An 11,987-nucleotide genomic window follows, 5' to 3' on the forward strand; every position below is an offset into this window, starting at 1 on the left:
TCCTAGTCTCTAATGCCGCTCGAGTTCACGCAGCTCCTCTGGCGGCCATTTTTCCAAGAAATAATGCCTTCCAACCAAAATCGACTGTCGCGGACAACACCAGCCCCTTTCCACATAAGTATGAGGCTCGGAGCAGGAGCTATAGCGCTTGAAAGTAACCGCTGGCTTGACGAACCAACCGACTGAGCTACCTTTCCGGGCAACATTGAAGGATCACGAGTTCAAATCACATGTTATGTTCCTTTTTTTTTCCTTTTTTTTCCTTTTAATGTATTTTCCTTCCTTTTATCACTGTACGGAAACCCTCCTAAAAAAAAAAAATTATATATCCTCAATTATGTGTGGCCACACATGTGCAAGTCATAAATACCAGGTTCTCTAGCCGAGTGCCATCCATGCGGTATAACCGAGCTCAGATTGGTCCACCTTGACTGATCAAATAGGGCGCCACTGTAGGTTAAATGAGGCGTACAACTCCTGCGGGACCCGCCGTGGTTGCTCAGTGGTCATGGTGTTAGACTGCTGAGCACGAGGTCGCGGGATCGGACCCCGGCCACGGCGGCCGCATTTCGATGGGGGCGAAATGCGAAAACACCCGTGTACTTAGAATTAGGTGCACGTTAAAGAACCCCAGGTGGTCGAAATTTTCGGAGTCCTCCACTACGGCGTGCATAATCAGAAAGTGGTTTTTGTCACGCAAAACACCATAATTCAAATTTTAATTTAACTCCTGCGGGGACGGTAGAGTATCCGTCTCCAGTGCAAGGGGACCGTGATTCAAATCCCGGTGCCGCGCAATTCTCCTCCGGGAAATACAAAAAAAAAAAGAAAAAAAAAACCGTGTGTTGAGAAATTGCACAAACAGGCCTGGAGTGCGGCCTGATCCCGGTGACCAGAACCGGTGACGCACTCTCTCACCAGAGCAGGATTGGCCACCCTGGTGCAGTACTTGGCCACAACCTCCTATATGAATACAACAATCAAACCCCGGCCCTCAGTCCCCAGCAGCCGCGAAGCAACTGACCACGGCGGCGGTCAGATCTGTAACGCTGCAGAGGGTGCTAAGAATACCTGGATCCGGACAGGCCGCCATTGGAATCTGAACCTGGCAACGTTTAACGTTAGAACGCTATCTAGTGAGGCGAATCTAGCAGTATTATTGGAGGAATTAGAGGGTAGTAAATGGGATATAATAGGGCTCAGTGAGGTTAGGAGGACAAAAGAAGCATATACAGTGCTAAAAAGCGGGCATGTACTGTGTCACCGGGGCTTAGCGGAGAGGCGAGAACTAGGAGTCGGATTCCTGATTAATAAGGAAATAGCTGGTAACATACAGGAATTCTATAGCATTAACGAGAGGGTGGCAGGTCTTGTTGTGAAACTTAATAAGAGGTACAAATTGAAGGTGGTACAAGTCTATGCCCCTACATGCAGTCATGATGACCAGGAAGTCGAAAGCTTTTATGAAGACGTGGAATCGGCGATGGGTAAAGTCAAAACAAAATACACTATACTGATGGGCGACTTCAATGCCAGGGTAGGCAAGAAGCAGGCTGGAGACAAGTCAGTGGGGGAATATGGCATAGGCTCTAGGAATAGCAGAGGAGAATTATTAGTAGAGTTTGCAGAACAGAATAATATGCGGATAATGAACACCTTTTTCCGCAAGCGGGTTAGTCGAAAGTGGACGTGGAGGAGCCCGAATGGTGAGACTAGAAATGAAATCGACTTCATACTCTGCGCGAACCCTGGCATCATACAAGATGTAGACGTACTCGGCAAGGTACGCTGCAGTGACCATAGGATGGTAAGAACTCGAATTAGCCTAGACTTGAGGAGGGAACGGAAGAAACTGGTACACAAGAAGCCAATCAATGAATTAGCGGTAAGAGGGAAACTAGAGGAATTCCGGATCAAGCTACAGAACAGGTATTCGGTTTTAACTCAGGAAGAGGACCTTAGTGTTGAAGCAATGAACGACTATCTCATGGGAACCATTAAGGAGTGCGCAATAGAAGTCGGTGGTAACTCCGTTAGACAGGAAACCAGTAAGCTATCGCAGGAGACGAAAGATCTGATCAAGAAACGCCAATGTATGAAAGCCTCTAACCCTACAGCTAGAATAGAACTGGCAGAACTTTCTAAGTTAATCAACAAGCGTAAGACAGCGGACATCAGGAACTATAATATGGATAGAATTGAACAGGCTCTCAGGAACGGAGGAAGCCTAAAAACAGTGAAGAAGAAACTAGGAATAGGCAAGAATCAGATGTGTGCGTTAAGAGACAAAGCCGGCAATATCGTTACTAATATGGATGAGATAGTTCAAGTGGCTGAGGAGTTCTATAGAGATTTATACAGTACCAGTGGCACCCACGACGATAGTGGAAGAGAGAATAGCCTAGAGGAATTCGAAATCCCACAGGTAACGCCAGAAGAAGTAAAGAAAGCCTTAGGAGCTATGCAAAGGGGGAAGGCAGCCGGGGAGGATCAGGTAACAGCAGATTTGTTGAAGGATGGTGGTCAGATTGTTCTAGAGAAACTAGCCACCCTGTATACGCAATGCCTCATAACCTCGAGCGTACCGGAATCTTGGAAGAACGCTAACATAATCCTAATCCATAAGAAAGGGGACGCCAAAGACTTGAAAAACTATAGACCGATCAGCTTACTGTCCGTTGCCTACAAAGTATTTACTAAGGTAATCGCAAATAGAATCAGGAACACCTTAGACTTCTGTCAACCAAAGGACCAGGCAGGATTCCGTAAAGGCTACTCAACAATAGACCATATTCACACTATCAATCAACTGATAGAGAAATGTGCAGAATATAACCAACCCTTATATATAGCTTTCATTGATTACGAGAAAGCGTTTGATTCAGTCGAAACCTCAGCAGTCATGGAGGCATTACGGAATCAGGGTGTAGATGAGCCATATGTAAAGATACTGGAAGATATCTATAGCGGCTCCACAGCCACCGTAGTCCTCCACAAAGAAAGCAACAAAATCCCTATAAAGAAAGGCGTTAGACAGGGAGATACGATATCTCCAATGCTATTCACAGCATGTTTACAGGAGGTATTCAGAGGCCTGGAGTGGGAAGAATTGGGGATAAAAGTTGATGGAGAATACCTTAGCAACTTGCGATTCGCTGATGATATTGCCTTGCTTAGTAACTCAGGAGACCAATTGCAATGCATGCTCACTGACCTGGAGAGGCAAAGCAGAAGGGTGGGTCTGAAAATTAATCTGCAGAAAACTAAAGTAATGTTTAACAGGCTCGGAAGAGAACAGCAGTTTACGATAGGTAGCGAAGCACTGGAAGGGGTAAGGGACTACATCTACTTAGGGCAGGTAGTGACCACGGATCCGGATCATGAGACTGAAATAACCAGAAGAATAAGAATGGGCTGGGGTGCGTTTGGGAGGCATTCTCAAATCATGAACAGCAGGTTGCCACTATCCCTCAAAAGGAAAGTGTATAACAGCTGTGTGTTACCAGTACTCACATATGGGGCAGAAACCTGGAGACTTACGAAAAGGGTTCTGCTGAAATTGAGGACGACGCAACGAGCTATGGAAAGAAGAATGATGGGTGTGACGTTAAGGGATAAGAAAAGAGCAGAATGGGTGAGGCAACAAACGCGGGTAAACGACATCTTAGTTGAAATCAAGAAAAAGAAATGGGCATGGGCCGGACATGTAATGAGGAGGGAAGATAACCGATGGTCACTAAGGGTTACGGACTGGATTCCAAGGGAAGGGATGCGTAGCAGGGGGCGGCAGAAAGTTAGGTGGGCGGATGACATTAAGACGTTTGCAGGGACAACATGGCCACAATTAGTACATGACCGGGGTAGTTGGAGAAGTATGGGAGAGGCCTTTGCCCTGCAGTGGGCGTAACTAGGCTGATGATGATGATGATGACCCTTAGACGGTTTAGAATCGTAATTATCGCTTCTTCCTCTCTATTTTTCGAGGACATACGTTACACAATTATATTCCCTGACTAATCACTGGCCATTAACAGGCTTGAACTACGAGGAAGAACAAAAGCTGCGCAGTTGCAAGGTGGTAAGCCTTGCTGCATGTGTGTAGTAAGGTTGAAATAACCAGCCAACATGAATAAAAAGGAGCTATGCACAAGAGATCAAATAAATATGTTTTCACGTATATTGTCACGTTGAAGTGAAAAAAAAATAACAATGACAAGAACCACACAGTAGCAAAAGTGTGAGTCACGAATTGGCACATTTGTTCCCAAAAAAGTAAGTGACGCTTGAAGCACATCGTTAGTAGCGAGCGACGTCGTAGGTCATCAAAATATGATCTACGGGTTAAGTGCGTCGGCTTTTCATACGTGACTCATCATGCATTCCAGCGCAATCCCTGGTATTCGCGGACGTTCTAGAATCTACACCACTATTCGCTTCGTGCACGCAATCTGATAACACAAGGCAAGATTCTTTCGCTACAGGAACGGCGACAACATTAGAGACAGTTTCAGTACATGAAGACGCGTCTGGCGTGGACTGATAACTGTAATAGAGACTGCGTAGCCGGTGAAAAACAGTCACTGGATAAACAATGTACACGTGTGAATCTATAGCACAACTGTAGATAACTTTGCCTCCAATTGGTTTCTATGGGAGTATACTTACGTATAATAAGGACGGACACAGGATCCATGACGCTTTCGTCAGGTGCATACCGATTGAGATCGAGATTAAGTTGACTTGAAATTAAACTCGTTAGCCTGGACTACAGCATTGGGGATCCGCCACTGGAAAGGCTCGAGCCGCAGTCGGTGGAACGTGGCAGGAGGGATCACTTGGGCACAGCTGTCGCGTCTGCCACGTTGGAAGCAGAGGAGCGGGCTGAGAATGAAAGCTTTAACGCCAGGGAAGACTTCGCCGTGCTATGGTTCGCAGTTCACCTGACAAAGGAAATACCGCAAGAAAACATTCAGATAAAAAGAAGATAAATCGTTTCAAAGGGCTATTGCATGCCCCCTGGCGACGGAGTTCTGCCCGCAAAAAGAAAGTAGGCAGTTTTAGTTTGGTGTCGGCAACAGCCCTGCGCACGCAGGAAATCCGCGGAGGTGACAGTGCGCATGCGCATTACGCAGAAGCATGCATGCTTCTCTTTATTGAGTCCCCAGATTTTCTGTTCGAAAAATATCTGGGGGCTTCAGGCATTTTGCGTGCACCCGCAGCTTTTCAATAGCTCTCGAACGTTTTCAACGTTCTCGCGTGTTCTGCATATCAGTGAGAGCACATTTTTCTATATGGCTCCAGCCCATGGTCCGGCCGAAGATTTTACTCCGGCTTGTGGTTTGACTTCGTGTCGGCTGATATTGGCTACGCAGTTTCAGAAGCTGGCATATGGAGGCCCTGATTTGCACACTACCGGCTCCTGCGCGTGTAAGTCAGCAATCCCCTAATCAACTTTTGCGTCCGGCCAACTAATGCCGTTTCGTGTTCGAGCTTCGCTACGTACGCATGACCTCGCGCGCTGCGTACGTGGGTGGTTGCGGACGCCCAACTAAAACTGTCTAGTATTTGCGAACAGCTCTGGTAACGCTCGCACGACCATGTTTACTTTTTTCCAGTCAAGCGCTTATATAAACCACTACCTTAAGCACAAGGAGCTCTGCGAATACGAGGGTTTGTTGGGCGCAATAAAAAGTAAAAAGAAGGCTACGGAAAACGGTTTAAAGTCAGACAGACCATCGCATTGTCCTTTGTTGTGCCACTTTCTTGTTGTTTTTCGCGTATGAAGCAGTATAGCAAGCTGCATGTTTGCTGTACGGCTTCTATTGCCTTCAAAAAGGGGGAATAGAAAGAAGGGAGAAAGAGAAAGGAAGGCGATGAATGTTACCACATGTATGGACAGCGCTACGCAGTCAAAGGGCGCTCGCACAAGCGAGTACTTCTCAGATAGCACAAAAGTGCCTTCACGGTCGTTTGAGCCCATAATCGGTGAGGACGGTGTTCCAGTACTGTCTGTTCACTTAGAGGAGGATCATCTAGTCTCCTTAATGCGACATCCGTAGATTGTCTTTTTGTCTTAAGTTGAGGACAGTGACTGCGAGGGGAACATTGACCACCTTTTTTGCGCAGAATGTGTGTGCACGTTAAGCTCAATGGGTGCTTCACTGCCTGTTCAAGAACGCTGGGCAATCGTCATGTTATAAGTTCGTCCAATTTTGGCCACATAGCCTCCAAAGGGTCATATGTGTGACCAACAGGAATAGATGTCTACACTCTAAAGACTAAAGGTGTGAAAAAGTTCTAGAGGCTACTCTATCGGTGGAGTAGTTAGATGTCACATATACGACACCTCTTTTTTTTCTAGAGCACATGTATCTATCAGGGGTAGCGTAGATGTAATCTGCCTTTTCCAGAGAGTAGTAGCTGTTGAGTATTTTAGCTCTACTGTGCAGGAGGGGAGTAGCTGCAGTATAACTGATTTTGCTCTGTTGCCACTGCAACTGCTGTAAAGCTGTTGCAGCTGGTCAGAAAAAGTGCAGTGGTGTCCATTTTACTCTATTGCAGCTAGTTGAGGCAGCTTTCCTCGTGCTTGTAATAGAGAGTAACTCAACATTTGTTTCAGAAATTACAAGAGCAGGAACATGCAACTTTGAAGGATTGTACTTAGGCCTACGTACGTAGCAGTGCTTATTCCAGGCTCACGGCGGCTTTGTACACATACGTGAAAAGTCTAAAAGGACACCTTCAGCTACGTAACACGTTCACGTATATGAGGGTGCCTTTTCCGGTTTTTTACATGCATAGTCTGGACACAGATACACTGAGAGTCTGCAATGAGCACTGCCACATGTGTAGGCAGTGTTCAATCCTTTAAAATCAAATAGGCACAATCCTTTAAATTCGGACACCCCTGCACTCATGATTTCTGAAACGAGCGTTTAGAGACCATCCTCTTACAAGCAGGGACAAATATGCATCAAGCTCACAAACCCTGCAGAAAGCATGCTGTAAAAAAAAGAAATACATAATTATTAGCCATGTCAGCTAAACGTAACATGTATGAGAACAAGTATGCATAATGAAAGACTTACATATCTTGTTGAACTCGGGCCAAACTCCAGTAACGCATATCTACTGAATAACGAATGTTCAATACAAGGTGAGCAACTAATTCAGTCAAAAGCAATCGAAACCGCTTGCAGGGAGGGAAAACCTGGCTTCAGAGAATGGAATATGGGGTTTTACGCGCCAAAACTACGATCTGATCATGAGACGCGCCGTAGTGGGGAACTCCGGAAATACGGACCCCCCCCCCCCCCCTTCGCCTTCGCAAAATGAATGAACAGATTACAAATAACATGTGCAATGTTCAAAGCCTCTCAGCTATGTGTCCACCAGAACAGCTGCCGTAGCGACTTGTGCACTGTGGAGACGTCGCTACGACTGTATCAAACATTTATGCTAGTGGAAATACATATAGGTCCGCGTGACAAACGCCAAAATCACGTAAACGACCTTCTACAGCTTACTCATGTAGGCTGCACATCCATGATGCATGCCGCACGACTAGTCGCGCGCCATGTGCTTCCATTTTGCAGCCTTTCTTTCAGGCTAGGACATAACTTTTATGTGGCGCCTACTGAGCAACAGGCAGCTGGATCGAGAAGTTTTCACGATGGTACACAATTTAATTATCTGAACTTTTGTTCTGAATGTAATACTTGACAAGTTTAATAATTAACAATAACTGAGATATGTAATTAGGCGAAATACAAAAAATGGCATATGACTTGAAATGTGACGGCAAGAAACCGCAACTTGGTTCTGTTCAGCTACGTGGCACGTGCATAATCTTTTTTTCTCGATTTTGGCGCAAGTTACGTGACACAATATATATAGCGCAAATAAGTTATGGCTATTTTCATCAGTCGCATACTATTGACGTAACTACCGCCCACTTAGTGTTGTTTATTCCTAATAATAATAATAATATATGGGGTTTTACGTGCCAAAACCACTTTATGATTATGAGGCACGCCGTAGTGGGGGACTCCGGAAATTTTGACCACCTGGGCTTCTTTAACGTGCACCTAAATCTAAGTACACGGGTGTTTTCGCATTTCGCCCCCATCGAAATGCGGCCGCCGTGGCCGGGATTCGATCCCGCGACCTCGTGCTCAGCAGCCTAACACCATAGCCACTGAGCAACCACGGCGGGTGTTTATTCCTCTCTAAGCCAAAAATAATAATAAAGAAAGTAGAAATAAGCAAGTTGAGGCAAACCAGTGTCCATAGCTAAGTTGCACACAGGATCGTAAAGCGATCACTTATGCCTGTCTCAGAAAACGCGACTTCTCTTACTTCGTTTAACGATGCAATGCGCGAGGAAGAAGAGAGAACGTGGCCGATTGCGCTTAGCTAAATTGTAGGAACTGCGTGGCGAATTAAGCCGCATCGTCCAGATTACTGGTGGGCATCTCGCGAATCGCGCGCACTTTCAGATTGCTGTCTTTTCCTGTATCTTCCGCGCAGTCGCCGCGTAAAACGTCCGCGTAAGCACATAATAGTACCTCGAAATGAACGCGAACAAGCGCAAGGCACGACGAAACCGAGACGAAGGAAAAATTATGCCGATCGAGGGACGAAGATAGCTGAACTCCGAGCGGCGGCGAGCACTCTTCAAAGACGACGGTCGTGACAGTCAGTCGAACGATTCGCGAACCTCTCGCATTTTAGTGGGCGACAGACAAGGAGAAATGAATGAAAGCAAAGATTTAAAAAAAAAAGAAAACCTTGCGGCATAAGAAGCTCGAGACGACGGCCCGTCCAAATGTGCGTCGGGTATCAAGGAGTTCTGTTTATGACGGGAGAGGAGGGGGGGTGCGCTGCTATATAGCTTCGCCGCTATACGCCGACGTCCTTGTCTCACGTTTATGGCGGTCCCGGCGGCGACTGCATCGTCGTGCTGCTTCCTGAATTGCCTTTCGCTTGTGGCCGCGTTCCCGCCGGCTTCGCCGCTGGACGCCAGCTGAGGCGAGCCCGGCGTAGTAGCCGCTAAGCGGCTGTCGCACGATTGAGTTTGGTTCCCGCGCGGCGGTATCTACTTGGAGACCCGACGGAGCGGCGGCGTTTTAATTCGGGGAATTACGACCTCCGTGAGGGCGGGCTGGTCCTGCCTAAAGTGGAGGGCTGCTTCTTTTTCGTTTGCAGTTTACGAAACGAACGCTCACGGCTGAATGCATTTGCTGTCGGAGCTATAGCTTAATGCACTTTGTGTTCTGTGTCTGGGTGCCTTGTTCCGTATTCGTCTTACGAGCAGGCAACAGCGATTTGCGTTCTTAATACATCTCTGAGAGTAAACATCCTTCGCGCTTTATGCATTCTCACGTTACTTGTTATTCATTATGGCTTTTGTTCCGCCTTACTGCCATTCTTGTAATGCGTTGTCGGGCCAACAGTTGTCTATAAAATTAGAAGGTGCACTTCAGAAGTAGTTTATAGGAACCTACAAATGGGAAGGACGCCTAAAGTGAACAAAGCAAAACTGGCATAACTAGAATGACACTACGTCACCTCTTATACCACATAACCAATAACGTCAAATGAACGCATATATTTTATATGTGTTCTCATAAAATACCATGACATTACTGGATATGTGTCATACGTGTCAAAATGGGATCATTTGATAACGGTACGACAAATTGAATGGCACGCTGACTTCGGTGCCTGGCCGCACAAACTGCGTGAATTGATTAGTTGGATTCTGTTTAGATCCGCATTTAAGGCTCAGAAATAGACCACCTGTTGGTCAAAAGCTTAAAAGTACCTGCACGTGATGCTGCATTTGTTTATAATCAGTGTAGCCGGCTTTCAGAAGAAGCCATATTAAGACCTCACAAGTTGCAAGCCCTTTTCTTCTAACGTCTTTGCATAACGGCAAAAATAAATGCTCGAAAGGAAGATTAAAGCGGGGATTTGGCTTCACTTTTATTTCACAAAGAACATAGGAAGTTCGTAATCTTTTTTTTTTTCAAGCAACATGTCTACTAACCTTAAAAAAATGTTTGGCAGCAAGACGAACATGTTGTCCTCATCCCAACCACTATTCAGAGCACGTATTCACAGAAAAAAAAAGAAAAAAAAGCTCGCGTCAGAATTTAGCACCGCTAAATCTCTAATAGTAAAAAGATTTTGCGCCAAAAACAGGGCACACAAGAAAGACGACCACACCACAGGCGCTACTTCAACTCAACCAGCTCAACGTCAAACATCGTGTTTGCGACATCCCGTGCAAGGTACCTTGAGTTCTGCATCAGGAATTATATTAAACAGTTAAAGTAGCGCCCGTGGTGTCGTCTTTCTCGTGTGTGTTGCTTTTGGCGCAAAATCTTTTTAGTATGCAAGATCACCAACTAGTCCAGCAGTTAACTCTTCTAAATTAAATGTCTAAGTATGCAATAACATACTTAGATTGTGACGTCTCATCAGCTACGCGTGCGTGCGTCACGGATGACCTTGCACGCTATCATTTAAGAAAGTGACGTTTCTATACCTCGTATCTCACTCGCACACACTGTGACATGATCGCGTATACACTCAACGCACCTCGAGCTTCAGGTCAGAAATGCATCCAAAGTGGCCAAAGTCTGCCTGTAATGCTGTACACAAAAGCGTGACCCGAGGTGGAATTGCACCGCTGCCTTCCAGCGCAGCATTCCGATGCTCCAATTTTTAGGCCATGATTGCACGCGGGCTTCTATTGTGCCAAATTCGTTATTTCAAGCCTCCTAGCGTTATTTGAAACGTCCGGCACGTACGTCACGTGACATTTTCTCGCAGCATTCCTTTCGTCACAGCGAGCGCTTTGAGACGCTGTGTTAGACTGCACTGCCTTCGGCATCGACCCACATTTCTCGCCAGACAGAAAAAATTGTATGAGGTGCGCTTATAACGCTATCCCATTAAAACCCGTGACGGAGCGCTTCGTACGTTTCTTTTTTTTTATTATTGATGTCGAGATAACATATACAAGCAACGCGTTATTAGTTCGGTAATATGCCTTCTTAAGGTTTTCGTGTTGGTCGTTCGTGCCTTGTCACCCACCGCGGTAGCACGTGTGACGATGGCAGGTGGACACAGAGCTCGAGGTCGTGGGTTCGATCCCGGCAGCGGCGGCCGCATGTCGATGGGGGCGAAGTGCAAAAAGAAAGAAAGAAAGAAACGCTTGTGTATAGAGATTTAGGTTCACGTGAGAGAGCACCAGCTGATCAAAATTATACAGTGCCACCCATTTAGACACGCCTAATAATCAGATTGTGATTTTGGCGCGTAAAACCCGGGAATTAAATTTTCTCAGTTTAGGTTTGCCTTCACGCTGTCCATATGTCTCTCACAGGTTATAGTATGCAAATTACTTTTCTTTCTCTAGAAACCTTTTCTGTCATTCAGGCTTGTCTTTCGTGCTCTTTCTCTTTCCCTGCTTCGTTTTGTTCGCGCTTTTCCAAACACGCCCAGCTATATGTAGCAGTTCACTCTTCTTCAGAGTGCAATCGCTGGTGTTTAATGCACATTGCGCCATGTCCTAAACCTGCCATCGTCGCAGTAGGGGCCTGTGCGCGCTTCGTATAGATATGGCATCGTGCTGAGTTCAGTAGCATGTCACGTATAGTGCTTACGCTTCACTCCCTTCCTCGCTAGCACCATTTCCATGTTCTGCTCTGTCAGTGGTCATGGTCATGCCGTTTTATGGCGATCACAGTTATGCCGCCATCGGATCGTCGCGATTCCAGCCGCGTGCGGCCGCAAATCGGTCTCTGTCTACCCGGCGCGTCGCAAATCTTTTGTATACTACCGCTGTGTCCGACGTGAGTTGGTTGTTTGTTCGAGCCATACGTTATAGTGATTCTTGTATTGATTCCTACCGCTGACGTGGTCAGTCGTACATATTGTGCAGGGCCTCGATCGCTGCTGCTGTAGAAATAATACCG

This window comes from Dermacentor variabilis, chromosome 4, assembly GCF_050947875.1.
Source record: "Dermacentor variabilis isolate Ectoservices chromosome 4, ASM5094787v1, whole genome shotgun sequence".
Taxonomy (NCBI): Eukaryota; Metazoa; Arthropoda; class Arachnida; order Ixodida; family Ixodidae; genus Dermacentor; species Dermacentor variabilis.